Source organism: Mus caroli, chromosome 14, assembly GCF_900094665.2.
Source record: "Mus caroli chromosome 14, CAROLI_EIJ_v1.1, whole genome shotgun sequence".
Taxonomy (NCBI): Eukaryota; Metazoa; Chordata; class Mammalia; order Rodentia; family Muridae; genus Mus; species Mus caroli.
In genome coordinates, this window is record NC_034583.1 from 90,426,975 (window position 1) to 90,444,874 (window position 17,900).

A 17,900-nucleotide genomic window follows, 5' to 3' on the forward strand; every position below is an offset into this window, starting at 1 on the left:
GGTAACCCAAAAGAACATACATGATATGCACTCACTGAGAAGTGGATATTAGCCCAGAAGCTCAGAATACCCAAGATACAATTTGCAAACCACATGAAACTCAAGAAGAAGGAAGAACAAAGTGTGGATACTTTGATCCTTCTTAGAGTGGGGAACAAAATACCCATGGAAGGAGTTACAAAGACAAATTTTGGAGCAGAGACTAAAGGAATGACCATCCAGAGACTGCCCCACCTGGGGATCCATCCCATAAACAACCAACAAACCCAGACACTATTGCGGATGCCAATAAGAGCTGGCTGACAGGAGCCTGATAATAGCTGTCTTCTGAGAGGCTCTGCCAGTGACTGACAAATACAGAAGAAGATGCTCACAGTCATCCATTGAACAACGCACAGGATCCCCAATGAAGAAGCTAGAGAAAGTACCCAAGGAACTTAAGGGGGTTGTAGTCCCCTAGAAGGAACAACACTATGAGCTGACCAGTACCTCCAGAGCTCCCTGGGACTAAATCACCAATCAAAGAAAGCAGGTGGTGGGACTCCTGACTCTAGGTACATATGTAGCAGAAGATGGCCTAGTTGGTCATCAATGGGAGGAGAGGCCCTTGATCCTGTGAAGCTTCTATGCCCCAGTGTAGGGGAATGCCAGGGCCAGGAAGCAGTAGTGGGTGGGTTGGGGAGCAGGGGAAGGGTAGAAGGGATAGGGGATTTTAGGAGGGGAAACTAGAAAAGGGGATAACATTTGAAATGTAAATAAAGAAAATATCTAATAAAAATAAAACATAAAAAATTTAAAAATCATGAATGAAAATTTTACATTTATATGGTTGGCATAACGTCATAAATCCCCAAGCCACCGAGATTTCTGGAAATACAGTAAGCATCCTTGGCCTGGAGAACGCTGAGCACAGCAGGCCATCTTGCTTCTCTTAGTCTCATTCATTCATCTCCATCATATGACCTGCATTAGAATTTCCATTGCATGAGACAAATTTTCTTTGGCATTCAGTGGAGCCAGCTTTTTAGCCACAGCCTTTTCCGGGTTGGGAATCACACCCAGGAGGGAACAGGCCTTGGAATTGACAGTACCCCGTCTCTGCCAATGCCGCTGAGCTGTGGCAATGGCCTGGCTTTCCACATGTGTTCGTGTACATCCACAGAATGCATACCCTCTTGGGGCTGAAGCCCTTGGTGAAGAGCTATACAGCCTACATGTTCTATGTTCTTGGGATATGTTGTCACCTGGCTTGCATTTCCCTACTCCATCTTTTACGGTGTCACATGACCTGCAACTTTCTATACTAATAGAAAAGCTACTAAAAAAGTAACGTAATATTTTAAAATTAATGAAAAACTAGAAATATTCTCATGCGATTCAGAATAAATTGCCACTTTGCCTTACAAAACCTCGCTATTTTATCCCTTAAAATGCAAAGAAAGTCATAAATTACGTGATGTCACCAGGCACATCTTGCCCATTGTAGTCTCCAAAGTGCATTTACTGCAATCAGCTCTAACATGTTAGGAGAATAGGCAAGATTTTTCAACACTGATTACAGTCCTGTAAATTTCAAGATATGACTATATGTTTTTCATATTTTAATATATGTTCATACCTATACACTGCCAGGTCCTCACATGGACTCAATCAACTATTGATCAAAACTATTCAGGAAAAAAACCTGTATCTATACTGAGTGTGCATATATGCTTTTTCCTGTTATTTCCCCTAACAACTTAGTATATAACATATGCACAGAATAGTGATATTGTATTAGGTATTACAAGTGACCTATTAGCTGTTACACATGACCAAATGGGTGACTTAGAGTACACAGGAAGACGATCACAGACGTTATTTCTAAATACAGTTTTATGACAGGAACATGGGCATCCTTTAACTCTGGCATATAGAGAGATCTAGAAGTAAACTCTCTGGACACCCCAAGGCACCTAAACCATGAAGGCTTTTGAGTGATTTTAAACACATTAATGTTTCATATAAAACAGATAATACTTAATTGGAGCAGTATGTCCATCATTATTTACTCCGCAATTTTAGTTAAATTTTTTGTTAATCACCAGTAACACTAAACATCCTACATGTAAGTCTACTATGAACCAAGACCCCTGGTAGCCTGAGTAATGCTTTTGTGTAAGAGGTTAAAGATGCTCCCCCACCCACACCCCCACCAAGGACAAACATGGGACTTTAGTAAGGAAGGGAAACTATCTAGGGGACCTCAAACATCATGATATCCTCACCCTGCACCAGTGATTCGATCCCTGCCAATATGTGTTTCTGTAGAGAGAAGGTAGTGTTGCCATAGCACCCCCACTGATTCCAGGGTAACCAGTGGAGGACCTAGAGGACTTTAGATCAATGAATGGTTGTACAATGAATGACCGAAAGAAGCTAAGAGGAAAAACTAAAAGAAAAATCACATAAATGAACTTTCTATGTTTATTACGTGGATATGCTACTTAAGTAATTTAGGTCTTAATTACATAATCAATACAATCAATCTGTAGACTTAAACATTAAGCTGTATTAAGTAGGCATAACATAATACCATACATTTTTACAGATGTTGGAGATTCAATAGAAAATCCTGGTGGTTTAGTTGAGCACACGACCTACTTTTAGATCCACTTGCCCACGATGAAACTGATTGAACTTGTATTTTGTATCCAACAAAACAATTTAGATGATCCCAGGGTTCCTTGGAATCTAACACTTTGTCTCGAGTTGCAGAGTGCAATTCTCTATGGTTTAATCTTACCACCTACCCTCACAGACACTGCAGTTTACACGTGAACCCTCAGATGTTATAAAGCTGGAGAGAACCTCGTTTTGAAGACGATCTGAATTTTGCTTTTCACCAATTCAAACTCCTAAGAGACTGCTGAAGATCCAGCTGTGCCTGGGAGTGTCCACGATGCACATTAAATACCACAAGTGAATGTAAGAAAATGAAGACTCATGTAGGGCTATGAAGACAGCTTTCTAATCTAACAGTCATCATGCACTGGCAGAATGCCCTTCAAAAACTCATCCAGGATCAGGGAGGTCCAATTTGCTTTTCCACGGAGGCAGGAAGGCTGATAATAGTTTTTTCTCTGTCTCCCATGCCTACCCTAACTGAAGCAATGTTTACATGGTAATCTATAAAACTGTAAGTGCCAAACACACAAGAACTGGCACTCCTTAATCAGTGGCTGAAATATTTAACAGAGAAAAATGAAAAAGATTCTGTTCCATGGAGCCCACATGACAGAAGAGGTAAGTTTCAGATTTTATTCATGCCAAGAGACCTTTATGTGGTTTCTCAACTCCCCTTAAAAACCAAAGCATGATATGAAATAGGAAAAAAAAAAGGTACATTTCCAGTAACTGTTAATCTCTCAATTTCTAAATTAAACTTACTTATCTCTGCCAAGTAAATATCTGAAACTATCTAGTAAGATTTTTCAAAGCAGAGACATTTTGAATACCAGTGGCCACATCGAAAACGAAAACATACAAACAAACAAATGAAAAACACAACAACAACAACCAACTTGTGATGAAGAGCATTTATCCCTAGTTGGATATCACTACCATCTATGTCTTCTTTTCAGAAGTTGTACTATACCAACAGTTAAAGTGCAAATCTTGTGCTAGACAATGGTCTACTGATAATTTATAATGTACTATTCATTGGTCTCAAGGTTTGCATCAAGGACATATACTTTTGATTTGTGTTTCTCTGGCAGTAAGTGGCAGAATCCATTCACACTAAGCACTGTTAGCTGACTGATATGAGATGTATCCGTGCACATGGAGGTCTGTGGAATTCTGCTCTGTAGACCTGTGAGAATATAGCATATAGAAACCTGTGAGAATTTTCTCATGGTCTTAGTACTGAGTAAATTGTTCAGTAGAATGACCACTGAACACGACGTACATATACATATGCACACAAACACACACACACACACACACACACACACACACACACACACACACACACTGGTTACTAGGAATCACATATAGCCTCCACAGGATCTTTGACTTTGCAGTAGCTAACCAGGAACAGTGATAACACCAATCTGAAAAGTAAGGACAGTGGCAGAAATAGTCGTTTAGAATTCATCAATATCAACCAGCAATCTTTCCCGTGATTTTCTACATTATTGGATAAACTAAGTGTTGGATGGGTGCGAGGGTCAAACTGTTCAGTATCCATGCATCTGGTGTGTGGCTAACAAACTTCTTTCTGGCTTTATTTTAAAAGTGAAGGTAAATTTAAAAGAAAGAAAGAAAACAAATAAAAAAGAAAAACAAAAAGGGAAAGACAAAACCAAGACAAAAACAAAACAAAACCTTACTCTGTAGAGATGGCTTGGTGCTTACGAGCACTTGCTACTCTTTGTGGAGGACCCAAGTTCGGTCCCCAACACTTAAGGTGTGTAGATCAAAGCAGCTGTACCATGAGCTCCAGAAGGATATGGTGCCCCTGGCCTCCTTGGGACACCTGCACACACGTATGCACACTCCCCACGTCTCTGTGTATCTTTTAAAGGGGTGATAATAAATCTTTAGAGAAAATTTTAAAGCCTTATCACATAATGATGTAGAACTCACTTGCCTGGTTTCTAAGACTGTTCTATATTGTCATCAGACAAAGGACAGCAAAGGATGTATTAACCTTCTAATACAAACATGAGGAAGTAGAAAGGTCATGGAAAGAATTTTAGATTTGTTCTCAACCAAAATGGCACTGCCTGGAGCCAGAAATATAAAATGTGTGTGTGTTTGTGTGTGTGTGTGTGTGTGTTTGTGTTTGTGTGTGTGCATGTATGTGTGTGTATATGTGTGTGTATTTGTGTGTATGTGTGTATGTATGTGTGTGTGTATGTGTGTGTGTATGTATGTGTGTGTATGTGTGTGTGTATGTGTGTGTATCTGTGTCTGTTTAAAGTCTTACTTGTTCTTTTCTTTTTTAGATTTATTTATTAATTATATTTAAGTACACTGTAGCTGTGTTCAGAAACACCAGAAGAGGGCATCAGATCTCATTACCAATGGTTGTGAGCTTTGAACATGTGGTTGCTGGGATTTGAACTCAGAACCTCTGGAAGAGCAGTCAGTGCTCTTAACCACTGAGCCATCTTGACAGCCCCAAAATGTGTGAAAAGGGCAGAACAAGCAGGGGAAAGTACAGCTGTGTCTGCCAGAACTTAAAAAACCAGAGAAATCTCTGGGTCACGTCCCTCCTCTTCCCTCTCCTCTCTCCCCTTTCTCCTCTGAATTTCCACACATGACCATCCAGCTTCTATTAACATTCAAAGACTTTACACCATGGACTACAGAAATAACCTTGGCTATAACAAAAAGGGATATTTTCCACAAATAAAGCGTCAGTTTGGATTACCTTCCAGGGTCCAGACAGGATGTTTCTCTACACTGCCAGGTCCTTTTCTCTCCATCACAGCTCAACCTTCTATTAGGTTCTCAACCTTTAAACATTACAGTTTAGCACATTTAAGCACTTCAGGACTGACTGTCCACTTGTTGTTAGGTCTCCTGGAAGTCCTTTTATGTCTGTTCAAACTGAGACAGAGAAACACATTTTGGATGTGTTTATAGACATCTGACGACTCAGGGCATTTTTACTCTCTGCTCAAAGGTAATTTAGTTGTTCTGTTTCAGGCAAATTGAATTCTGGTGCTGTTACAGCAAGCCCATTTGGAATTCAGCTTTCGAGACAGAGGTTTATAAATGACGGTTCACTTCTTGTGGCTCTGCATTTTCTGGTACTGATGAAAAGAAATCAAGTAATAAAGATTTATATACATATTCCATTCAGTTACCATAGTTTTAACAGCTGAAGAGGGAACCTGACAGGCAGGTTTTGTGCATGTAAATCTGAGAAACTGTATAATAGGTCCCAGTTTGTACTTTAAGTATTAAAGTTTCTACCATGTAAGCTGAGTTTTTATTATTTAAATTTATTTCTGTTTCATCTGTCACAGTGAATATCCTGGAAACTAAAAATATTAGAAGCTTAATCTAAATATTTCTGGAGAGAAATGCAAATCTAAGTGGTATATTTTAGAGCTATTTTGACTTAAAGGAATGCTTGATAAAAAACTAGGATCCTTGTTGCTAAGTGACAAGTGACACCTACTGCTTCTCCTCTGAACTCCTGAGCATCAGAGCACAGTGCCACACACTACCAAAAACGACAAGTAGATTTCCAAGGGAAAAGTGCTGTTCTTTATAGAGAAGCAAATTAGTGTTCTAGCATTGTTAAGCCCCAGTCACAGGTGACCAGCCAATCCCCCCTGTGAAGAGGGATGTCTTCAAAATAGGAACAAACAGGACTTGAACTCCCTGTTGAGTATATGTGCTAACACTCAAAAAGAAATAAAGTCAGGGGAACAGGGGGATATATTTTCTAATTACCCAGCTATTTTATAATATTCTGTCTTTTACACACACACACACACACACACACACACACACACACACACACACACGTGCACATACATATGCACCAAGTTCCACCCCTTCTCTTGCTCATTGCCCAATCCAATTGCAATATAGAACTTGTAAGAACTCTATTAGATATAGAGTTTCAGACTCTCACAGGTATCCTCTGTGTGAGAAAAGCATTGTGGCATCATGGGAAGGGTCCAAGTATGACAACAGAGCAGAGCACATCATTATAAAATATTTCTGAGGAATGTGATGAGTTGGTTACCATTTATATGCCCCCCTTTTCTTATTTTTAAACTGATATCATAGGCTTACTTCCCAACCCCCTACTCCCTGCAACACACAGTGCATTTCAGTTTAGTTTATTGTAAACTGAAAAACAGCATGTCTGAAAATTGTAGAGAAGACAGAATTGTTCATATTTAATATTCTATAAATGCAAGTTGTAACTTTATTGCCAATATTTACTTTCAAGTACACAAAGACCGTCTCCACTTGAACTTTCCCGGGAACTAGTGGCTGGGCTATCTTACAGAAAGTTCACAAAGTGACTTTCAACCATGACTATTGTTGTTTCTTAAAAACCAACCCTGGGGATGCTGAAGAAGAAGGCTGCCACCCTACACACTTATGTGGTGTTCATAATTCAATCACTAGGGCCATTCAGACATTCAATAGCTAATAGTATTAGGAGAAATGGGATTCAAAGGTCATTAATAACCCATATTCAATAATAATCCCCTTGGAATTGTAATTGAATATCTATTGATCAAGAAGTCTCTGTTTGTGAACTCCCTTTTGCTATTTCCAGTTTTATTTCCCAAAAATTATGCTTGCACATAAGAAGACCTTGCCATTTAAAAAAAAATGGTGAAACTAAAACAGAAAGACAAGCACATTTTAAGAAGTGGGGTGCCTCTGAGAAGGCAGCTGGAACAGTTGTGAGAAGCAAGACTGACTTGTGAAGGACCACTTTCAAAAGGCATAGCTGATGCCAGAGCACGGGGACACAGAGTCTGCAGTTGCCATTATTCCTAACATCCCGTCTACAGCAGTACATGTCTACAGCACTACATCATTCCATGAGCCCAGAGAACAAACAGACCCCTAAAAGAAAGTAACCATAGCCAATGAATTAAGCACTTTCTTTGACATATACTGTGCTCAATATAACGGTCTGAAAAGTAATTGAGGCCATGCTTATGTTCAAGGATAATTGCCATTTTATCAGTGAACTGCACAGTCCAAACTCTGATTGGTGTTGCAACGGCCTGACAGGATGATTATATTTGGTCCTTGTGTGTCTAATTCATGTGCTGTAGGTTGTGACAAAATGAAAGCATGTGGCACTTGTCCTGGCATATAAGAACATGAGTGCTACCACATGTGTTAATACATTTTGCCCCACCCCTGCCGCCAAACTGAACAATACGAATCATTGGCCACACACAGGCCTGAACTAAAGGGTTGAGGATACTAGCACCCCTCTCTTAATCCCCCACCTCTATAGATAAAATGCAGAATATAGTAAAACCCTTGGAGTCTGCAGGAGACTGGTGGAGGTAAAGAAAGAATAGGGCTCCCAGCCATGACTGCTATCTCTACAATACTTTCCAACACATATATCATTAAAATATGGTTGTAAGATTTTGCTATCACTGAAAAGCAAAATTATGAAAGCTAATTAAAAGAGTCATAAACACATAATTCACGCCTATTACAAAATGCTGAGTTCTGAAGAAATACAGCATGAGGTTTACATACTAATCCACTACAGTAGGTGGTGTCAGAACACAGCTACAAATAGCAGGTGAAGACCCAAATTTTTATATACCAAGCATCTATGGCATACAAAGTAAGTAAGCCCCCTTACTCAGTATGCAGCATGTGAACTTGGCCTTCCCATTGACTGGGGCCTCATAAGCTCTATCTGCAACACTAAATGCATAGGAAACAGTTTGCTGACAGAATAAATGAATCCAGCCCATCACAATGGCTGATTGAAATATGTGGCTCTTATCCACTTTTCAATTCATTCACGTGAAATTAAACAAATATTTATCAAGTTGTGGGGAAACATCCCATCAAATTGAAAGACCTGAGTAGAAAAACAAAAGGCACATGCTTAATTACAGTTGACAGGTAAATGAAGTTGGCATTCTTAAATTATTTCACAAGAATCAGAAATTATCAGATGCAGCATTTCTTTTAAATGTGGGTATATTTAACCTCTGAACCCAAGAAGGTCTGAACAAAGCTGATTTTTAAGGACCAAGTTTGTAAATGGATGTAAAGGCAGAATAACATGTTTGAGTACGATTTGGACACAGCAATACAGAAATGGAAGGATTTTGTGTTTGCTGTGATTTTTCTCTTGGGATTCTCATGCCTTAGGGGCTGAACATATCACTCCAGTGTGTGCAAATAGACACCATCATCTCTGTCCTATGTAGCTGATAATCTTGTCCTCAATAGAAAGCTATCACAATAGAAACAGCCAATTAATACTTCTAAATGATGAGCAAATTAATACACTGTCAGATGCACTGCTTCAGTCTGTTCTTCTCTTGTGGCAACACATACCACAAAATCAAAACATATTTGTTGGGAAGGTGAAATGATTTAGTAAAGTTTATTCTTGTTTACAAGGACCCAAAAAGGACCTCCCTACAAGCTGAAAAGTACTAAAATTAGAGCGTGCACTCAAATATGTCCTCGCAGCTTACACAGAGCAGAGATAAATGGCACTCTAACGGCCATCTCAATTGGATGGGAAATGCACTGCTATTCATTCATCCATGAATCACCTATAGGGTAGGAATAGATAGGCCTAGTTTCCTTTCTTTGTGATAAAATACCCTAACAAAGAACACCTTAGGGTTGACAGGGTTTAACAAACTTACAGAGTACCCAGTTACAGCCCATCAGGGTAGAGAGTCTAGGCAGAAGCTCAAAGCCAGTCATATAACCTCCACAGAAAAATAAATGCATGTTTGGTGCTTGCTTGCTCCTTTAAATTCAGAAATCTCTGCCTAGGGAATGGTGCCACTCATAGTAGACTGGGTGACCCATACCAATAAACACTCTATGTTCCATCCAAGGGTCAATTTGATCAAGACAGTCTTCAATTATTATGCTAATTCCAGGAAATTCTAGGCTTTGCCAAGCTAATAGTTAAAACTAGCCACCACGAGAATATAGGAAATTAAGAACGACATGTTCCACTACCTAGCTTGAAGAAGCTTATTATCAATGAAGGTGAGCCAAATACAGAAAAGTGAAAGTTATTATATTTACCATTTTGAATGACTGTCATATGTTAATATGGATTAGATTGATTCACATGTGTCCTTTAATTTAATGCTGCATAAAACATACCTATTCTGTTGAATTAAAATGTATATCTGTATTGTACAGGGGAAATAACTGATCCTTTTCAATATTCAGCTATATCAAAATGCCATACTTAATGATGTCATGGGAACTCCAGAGAAAGAACAGAATATGAGAAGGAAAAGAAACTAGAAAGGCTTCAGAGAGAAAGACCATCAAAGGCAAAGGGTGTACAGATGGCACTTAAGGACAAGGGCAAAGGCTAGGTAGTAGTAGATTTGGTCTGATTTTAAGAACACACACACACACACACACACAAACACACAATAATTAATTCACAAAGAATATATAGACACACATACAAATGATTAATCTATGAATGAATGTTTATAGTTAGTGTTTATCCTAACCCATCAAAAAAGAAACTCTAATACAGGAAGAATTTGTTTCAAACAAATAAAAAATAAATCTGGTCTGACCCCTGCTGTATTGAGTATCTTATTTTCTTATATTGAATTTATGTAGAATATGCTAAATATATCAAAATCCTGATAAACAATGACTTAATTTTTTATTGTTAGGTTACATATGACTCTTAATATTTCTACCATCTCTGATCATCAGATAAAAATCTTCCATTTTACAGTTCGAATACAAATCAATTAAAATATGTCCTCAGACAGTGCACAAGCTTATGTAAGGGCCAAGCATTGTTGACAAACTCTGATCTGAGATAAAAATCCAAAGATGTAGAAGTTATTGAAGTTTATCTTAAAACTTTTCTAGGCTATAATAAAGTGATTTTGAAAAGTAAGGGTCAGGCAGGGAATGTCAAAAGCATCTGTAAAAGCGATCTCAAATATTGCACAAAAAGACTCCCGCAGACCTAGAGAGGATGTGTTTCCATTTCCCCATCATCTGGGGCGTTGTGTATGGAGCTTATAGATGCTGTGGAAGCTGGGATAAGGCAGGCACAGAGAGACAAGCCTCCCAGGCTCTCACTCATTTGGGCAAACTGGAAAGCTTGATCCCAGGTAGAGATTGAAGCAGTGATGAGTGTGTTAGGAAATGGGACAATAAGGTGGAAATCATCATTGGCTTTAAGATACAAAAACATTACTTCTAGGTTTTTTGATTTGTTTTGTTTTGTTTTTTTTAAACCCAGCTACATAAATAGAGCCTGTAACTCTTAAGTTTCAAATAACTACAGGAATGCAAAGTTTTTGCTGGGATATGGGTTTGTTTTGCCTGTGTCTGCCCATACCGCAGTGTCAGAAGCCGCAGATGTTCTTTTATAGCAACAGAAAACTAAGACAAATTCCCACAGCATAGATATGATAAAGTCTTAAGGACATATAAATTGTTGTGCAGATGTCATCAAATTATCAATATGTAACAAACATTGTGTTGATTTGACAAGGAAAATATGCAATGCCCAAACACAAGCCCCAAAGCCTATTTAAACATAAATAAAACTGAAGCCCTAAAGCCCAAGATTAGACTTACAGATAGGTATCATGTAGGTTATTCTCTACCGTAATCTTTAAGAAATTATCACAACTGAAACAACCTGCTGAGAAATTTCCCCTTTTAAGTACAGGATCAAAGAAAAAACACACTGGGTCTTCCAAGGATTCTTTAAATACAGCTAAACACAATATCTGGAAACACTAGACAGGAAAGCTCTTAGTTGCAGAACTCAATTCCAATTGTTCGAAGAAGAAATGTCCCCAAATCTGGGCACCAGAAGCAAGAGCAAAAGGAGTGTCCAGCATCACCATTTGGTGGGCATCCACCAGGTGCCAGAACATTCTACACATTCAGCGTCAAATTAACTCCCATTATTATTTGCAATGTGCAAGGAGGTAGAATTAATATTCTCAGTTTATAGATGTGGAAGCATAGAGAAGGAACTGTAATAAACGACAGGACCTAACAATTGTCAAGTCCCGAATTGTCTCGAGACAATTCTGATACATACATTTAGAATAACATCTTTATAGGACACACAACAATAAGACATCTTTATTTATGAAAAATATCCAATCTCAATATTTTATGTGCTTTCCTTTCAATAAGCCTGAAGAAAATATTCCTGAGTGAAATAATTTTAGTAAAAACAATTTCCAGTAAAAACAAAATCACATTGAAAACATGAGATCCTTTGAATTTCATTCAATAATAGGTAAAGCTAACAACTTGAAAGCTACTTATGTAATAAGGAGTTAAGGCTTTCCTTAAGTCAGTGGATATATATTTACAGATTTTTCTGAGATTTTAGAATCTTTTGTGTAAAATCCGACGCCAAAAAACAAGTTTTATGAATTTAATGAAAATCTCCTTCCTTCTGCCTAGCATCAGAGGCATTTGCAAATATCCAGACAAACACCCAAATGGCATTTAACTTTTAATATCACACAAAAACCAAAAACAACCCACAAGCAAACAAACAAAGCAAAGCAAAACCAGCAACAGCAAAAGGCTGTCTTTATACAAAGGGCTAAAACGATGTTTCAAAGAAGTATCTCTGCCGTGTGTATGAGTCCACTAGCATGGACAGTGAATTTTAAGGACATCCTTTCAAAAGGTAACTCATAATAATTATTGCAATATGCTTCCCTCAGCTTAGAGTATAATAGACAACTATATGATGTTCAGTCCTTTATGGATTAAAGAATCACGTGATTCTAAATTTTAACTGTCTCAGTAAAATAATTAATGAGCACACATGTCATAAGAAAAGCTAAGTAGAAAGAGCTCATGCTTTTCAAGAGTCAACATACAAAATGAAATTTTTAAAATTAATAGAGAAAAAAATCAAAGGAACTATAAAATCCTTATTGGGATACATTCAATAACTCCTGCACATAGTACAGCCCCTTGCCTATCACTGGAATTCAAAATACCTCGAGGAGTACTTGAAGTGCTGGTGTGACGGCTGTGCTTTGGGAAAGTACTGTGACATCAGGAAATGGTAAGGACCAGGTATATGAGGTGTCATATAACTATGTCTTCATAGAAGCTGGACACGAAGGAGAAAACCCACTACATTTCAAGAAAACCAAATAGATAACAATCGGCCAGATAACAATTGGGAGTAGGACTGTTGTCACAGGGTTACTATCGCTATGATGAAATCCCATGACAAAAAAAAAAAAAAAAAACTTGGGAAGGAAAGGGTTTGTTCAGCTTATGCTTTCCCATCACAGCTCATCATCAAAGGAAGTCAGGACAGAAACTGAAGCAGGGAAAGCCACCTGGAAGCAGCAGCTGATGCAGAGCCATGGAGGGGCGCTGCTTACTGGCTGTTCCCTATGGCTTGCTGAGCCTATCCTTGTATAGAACCCATGATCACCATTCCAGGGTGATCAATTGTCATTACAATTGCCCACAATTGGCAAGGCTTCTCCCACCAATCACTGATTAAGACGATTTAAAATGCCACTTGAGATGTCATGTTTGGTATCCCTGGGGGGCCTGCACTTTTCTGAAGGGAAATGGAGGAGGAGTGGATCTAGGGGAGAGGGAAAGTGGCGGGGAGGGGTAGATTGGGATAAGAGGGAGAGGAAACTGCAGTCTTTATGTCGTATATGAGAGAGGAATAAATAAAGAAGGAAGGACAGACAGATGGACATGTCACCCAAGTTCCTTAAGTCTACTGCTATCCACTTCACCCACAGGACTCTCTATGGCTGCAGAGTCAGTGACACTGCATATGCCATCACCAGGAACTTCTCCACCCCATGTTAGTGACTGCTAAGACGCTTACCTCCACTTGCCAGCTATCTCCATTATCTTCTGAAGACTTTCCCTCTCTACTAAGTGATGTCTTTAAAGTCACTCCGTTACTCTGTTTCATCCCTTTGGAAGCTCAGCCAGCAGAGTTTAAGATGACAACCCCTGGATAGCTCCCTAAGGGACTTACCTAAACTACACACAACTCTTCTCATATTCAGAGACCAAGGATCAGTCTACCATACCGTCATGGCCTTATCAGTCTTGGAGCTGTGATAGACTTTGCAACAAGACTGGTCCCTAGAGTTTCTTACCTAGTGCTGGGGACGGTGGCACTTGCACAACAGATCATGACTTTTTCATGGAGGAAACTCCTTTTCCAAGATCCCCATTTCAATTTGTGACACCACCAACATCCAATGGATACGACATCCTGACACCTCAACTTGAACGGTTTTTCAGCACCATGTAATGAAAAAATCTCAGGGCACATTACTTCAAAAGCCTCTTGTGGTTTCCTTCTGCTGTGGCCCCTCCCCCAGCTCCTTTCCACACAGGGTCCTTTAGCAATCTGGACAATTGTCAGCCTCTCTACTTGAGTTGATTCTCACCAATGCACGTGAGAAACAACGCTGAGATTTAAAATAGTTCCCAGTGTTCCATTCCGTCAAGGACTTTGTCATTACCATTCATATCCAGCTCACTTCAACTCTTTTAAGCATTCACAGAAATTTCGAAATTTTCTCTCCTTCCACTGGGAGAGGTATCATCTCTGCCTCCTGTCAAAGTATCTGACATTATCTCCTCCTCACCAAGCTAAAAAAAACACCACTAAAAAAGGGGGGAGGGGGAGGAAGTCAAGCTACGCATGGTGGCTCATGTCCTGTAATTCCAGTTCTTAGGAGGAAGCTAGAGCAAGCAGATAAAAAAACTGAAGATCAACCTGCTGTATCTTTCTTTGAGTTCAAGACAAGTCTGGGTTCTATTTAGGAGAGAACCTCTCAAAAACCAGCCACGCAAACAATCAAGAAACAAACAAAACAATCCACCTTGAAGAACAGAAACGGAGTGGGTTTTTAAACTTATCAGCAGAGGTGCAGTGAATAGCAGAGCCTTGTACAGCCAGCACACTGGCCAGCATGCCGCACTCAGTCCCATCATGTTTGATGATGATATAATGAAAGCTTTCCCCAAGGACATTAAAGGAAACAAAGACAAAAATAATTATTGTCATTATACCAATTCGGCTCATGCGGAAGGTCTACCCAGTGTTGTAAAGCATAAGTCATAAAATAGATTAGAGAAAAATGAATTCACCACTCTTAGAAAACAGAGCAAACATTATTATGTAGTCAAAAGCATGCAGACTCTAAAGTAATACTAGAGTTAACATATACATTTAGCAATGTCATTAAATGCAAAATAAAAATAAAAGAAAACCTCAATGTTCCAGACAATAAAAACAATTTTACAAATTTAAAAGCCTAGAAAAGTAGAACTAAAGAATTAAATTAAAAAAAATCAAACCTAATGAAAAAAATGTTTAAAACATCTATACCAAGAAACCAAAACACTTGTTGAGAGAAATTAAATACATGTTACAACATGTTTAAGACTGAAAATTCTGGACTAAAATGCAAATTCTCTTCAGGTTGATTCGCAGATCCATATAAACCCAACTAAAAATCCCAGAAGGGTGGAGGAGGGACGGAAGTGTGTGTTGGAAAAACGTTTTCAATCTTAAAATAGAAAGAGGGGAAACTGAGAATAGCCATGCTTTCTTCCAGAAAAAGAAGAAAGTCAGAGGGCCACTAGAGAAGAAAATTCACAAGCACACTGGAGCAGAAAAGAGAACCTGTTAGGAGTCAGGAGAGGTGGCTCAGTGGGTAAGGTCCTTAATGGATATGAATGAAGACAGGACTGTGGCCAACATCCCCACCATGGAATGGGAGGCAGATCTGGAAGCCTGTGGACCAGCCTGGTGTACAAAGCTGCCAGGAGACCATATCGGAGAAGGTGAGAAGTGAAGACTGCTATGCCTTCCACTCTCATGCCTTGGCGTCTCTGAGTGGAAATCCACACGTGAACACACATCAAAATACACACAACTGTAGATACACACAAGCACATATACAATACAGTAGACAACTGCACACATTTTAGCTCTATGTTGCACATATATATATATATATATATGAAAATATATATATACATATATATAGTATATATGTGTATAGTATATATATGTATTTATATATTTATATATCTATTATCTTAATATATAATTAAAATATATTATAATGTACAACTTGTACATGAATAATTAAGGAGGAATGTATAAATATATTTAAATATAATTTTCATATTATATACTTATATTTATATATTTATACTTAATATATGTTAATACATTCACATATAATATATTCACAAATATTTAAATAAATATATAATTTACATAATTAATATTTGAATAAGTATATATTTTACATATTAAATATAACACATATATAATTTCAGACAAAATAAGAAGTTTTCCTGAAAGATAATTTAGACAAAATAATAATTTTAATTAAATTTCCCAAATTATAGAATGTTGTCTAGAACCAGGAGTCACTCCAAAGCTATATACTCTGCCCCAGTCCAATAAAGCTTACCATTACAACAGCAACCTAGGACAAGTATTTACCAATAAGGAGCTTAAGAGCCACAGTTAATCACAAAAGAGGAAGCACCCCAAAAGCTATCATCCATTCCAGCTCTTTCCAAACACCCTTTTCACTCTATGGCGGCCATGAAAGCAGACAAGTCTGGGCTTTTCTTTCAACTATACGATATTGCCATATACATAGTTGACTAGTAAAGCGGATGTTAATTAATGTTAGTTAAGCCGTAAGAAATACGGCTCTTCCTCCTTAGTCATTCATGGATAAGTGGTCAAGTTAAACTATCTGGGTCTCAACTTCTTATGAAATAAAGGGGTATGAGGCCTTCTCTCCTTCTTCCATTGCAAAGTATGGACTCTGGTGTCACATTCTTTTTAAATGCACAAATCGATAAGGAACATGCAATGAGTTGAAATAAATTAACATTGGTCAGCAGAGTATTTAAATTCTAATTCTAATGGATGAATTCATGAAATTTAACACATTCTCAGTAGCTCCCAACCAGCTCTGGAAAGAAATATCATGTGTAAGCATTGAGTCAACAGACAACTACCATGTCTCCTTACCTTTCCCATATTGGCACTGTGAGCACATAAAAATGGGGGCCATGGAGGGAAATGCCATCCTTATGTCCCAGAAAAGCCTGAGAATACAACAGTGGATGAACTATCCTGTAAAGTGGTGCAGGAGACACCAGTGGTCTTGGGGAATTCAGATGGCAGGGATTCCTTTCCTACCCAGTTCAATAAAGTGCACCATTATTGCAGAGTTTATTTCCAACTGTAAATAATTCCATTCCCTACCGTTTTTACCACAGCCACTTGAAGCAGCTCAAGACATGTATGTCACGTTGTCCTGTGTGATTTAAAGCAGTTTATTGTTTACAATAGTGTCTCAGCAGTAAAAAAACGCAATCCATAAATCAGGCCCTTGCCAGGCAGCATGGTGAGTGCTTTATGCGAATTATCTTAGGTAATCCTCCTGGTAACCTTGTGAAGAAGGGATATTAACCTCCACTTCACGGGTGAAGGAATAGAATTTGACAGCTCTCAAACCTCAGAGCACACATTCCAAGTTGCTTGTTTTCTGTCTGATCCCAAAGTGCATTCTCTCTTCCCGCGACCCACCCTGCTTCTCACTGGCAGCTGAAGGCTCTGAGCCTCATCAGTGTGGTGTGTCTGATGGTTTGGGCACTGGCCGGGCCAGGTGAGAAAAGAGAATGCAACTAAAGAAACAAATGAAAGCCTGCACTTTTATCTTCAGAAGTTATATGCTTCTGAAGAACTGGACCATTGATGATTGATGAGCGAGTGAGAGTGAGTGAGTGAGCGAGTGAGTGAGTGATTGACAGTCCTGGCTACTAAACCCAGAGCCTTGTGCACTACTGCAAGCACTCTCCCTGTCAGCCACACCCAGATCCCAACTAGATGTCACTGATGTATACAGGACTGTTAGCATGAATAACAAATGAATATACTATAATATATAACATTCTGATAGCATGAATAACACATGAATACAGTTACAGGTGTGGCAGATCTCAGTGGTGGCTACAGGGCCCTCAAATGATGGAGGTCCTTGCCTGAACCAAGGACTAGACCTTGACCCCTGCAGAGGAGCCCGTTCTGAGCACCAGGAACCAGCTAGATCTAATTTTGTTTCTGTCTGTGCAGCATGTCT

At 38.7% G+C, this 17,900-nt stretch overlaps 1 protein-coding gene across 8 annotated transcripts in view; it reads right to left on the reverse strand.

Annotated features, from left to right (window-relative positions):
* Positions 1–17,900, reverse strand: part of Klf12 (Kruppel like factor 12) — a 411,764-nt gene that overhangs the window by 272,065 nt on the left and 121,799 nt on the right. Inside the window, exon 1 of one of the 8 annotated variants that reach the window (XM_029469156.1) lies at positions 5,420–5,905. The exons of 6 other annotated variants lie outside the window; for them this stretch is intronic. The gene's annotated coding sequence lies outside the window, so the exon portion shown is untranslated. Of the gene's footprint in view, positions 1–5,419; positions 5,906–17,900 lie in introns of those variants that run through there. One more of the 8 variants, XM_029469152.1, reaches the window with a different exon arrangement.